The 1,116-nt window shown below is 32.3% G+C and overlaps 1 pseudogene; it reads right to left on the bottom strand.

Annotated features, from left to right (window-relative positions):
- Window positions 1-310: 310 nt before the first annotated feature.
- LOC117284891 lies at window positions 311-443 on the bottom strand (annotated as a pseudogene).
- Window positions 444-1,116: the final 673 nt, after the last annotated feature.

The following is a 1,116-nucleotide window of genomic DNA, read 5'->3' on the forward strand; positions in this document are numbered from 1 at the left end:
GAAGAATCACAGAAAGAGAATAAGTTGGGTTGGGGAAGTCATTCTAACCTTGGACTAGTTAAAAGACCTTTAAACTAGCCATTTTCTATGTCTGTGGATAGGTTTTCCTATCTTTAAAGAATTGAGTTAATGATTTAAAATATCTTTTAGATCTCTAACATTCTGGGTTTCTAGAACAGCACCATTTTCCAATATTTGTGAGAGATTAGTTCTAGGACTCCTTGTTGACACCAAAATCTACAGACACTCAGGTTCCTTATATAAAATGGTGCAGTGTTTGCATATAACCTATGGATATCTTCTTGTTTACTTTGAATCCTCTATAGATGACTTTTAATACCTAATTCAATGTGAATTCTGCCCAAGTTGTTGCTATGCTGTATTGTTTAAACTGATAAGAACAGATACTACACTTGATCTTAGCCAAAAGGCCGAGAAGCGATATGCTGTATTGTTTAGGGGAGTTTAATATAGGATCAAATTTTCAATTACTTTTGATCTGAAATTGGTTGAGTCCACAAATGTGGAACCCATGGGTATAAAGTACTAATCTATAATTTCCAGTATCAGTGGTACTTGAACAGTTTCCTATAGCCAAAAACTGTTCCTGCTTTCTATAAAAGATTTCTGACAGTTTCAAAGAGTCAGCATTTCTATCCCCTTCTTTCCTTTTCCAAAATCATCAGTTCAACTTTTGATAATCAGCATTTGTTAAAATAGTTTAAAACTGTTCAGGTATTCAAGTGTTGATTACAAATGTTTATTACAAAGACATTAGCAAAACTGACCATTTAAAACTCACTAGTTGTTTTATAGGAGTATTAATTTTTGTTGTTTGATAAATATGGAAGTAGCCTCATGTTACAGGGCTGAATATCATGAATTATTTCATGAAAATGTGTTCTACTTGAGGTTTTATAAGTTTAATGATCTTCTTAAATTATATTTATATAATAACCATTACTAAAAAGTAATATACCCTGAGAAATAGCACTGTCCTTTAAGAGTTAGAGTTTTGTCACATAAATGAAGTTTACACTAATTCCCCTAGCTCTAGAAGATAGAATTAGGAGATTTGTAAAGGCCATACTGGATTTTGCCCTATAGAGTTGTGGT

Source organism: Fukomys damarensis, unplaced genomic scaffold, assembly GCF_012274545.1.
Source record: "Fukomys damarensis isolate Sample0158 unplaced genomic scaffold, DMR_v1.0_HiC HiC_scaffold_39, whole genome shotgun sequence".
In the NCBI taxonomy this organism is placed as follows: domain Eukaryota; kingdom Metazoa; phylum Chordata; class Mammalia; order Rodentia; family Bathyergidae; genus Fukomys; species Fukomys damarensis.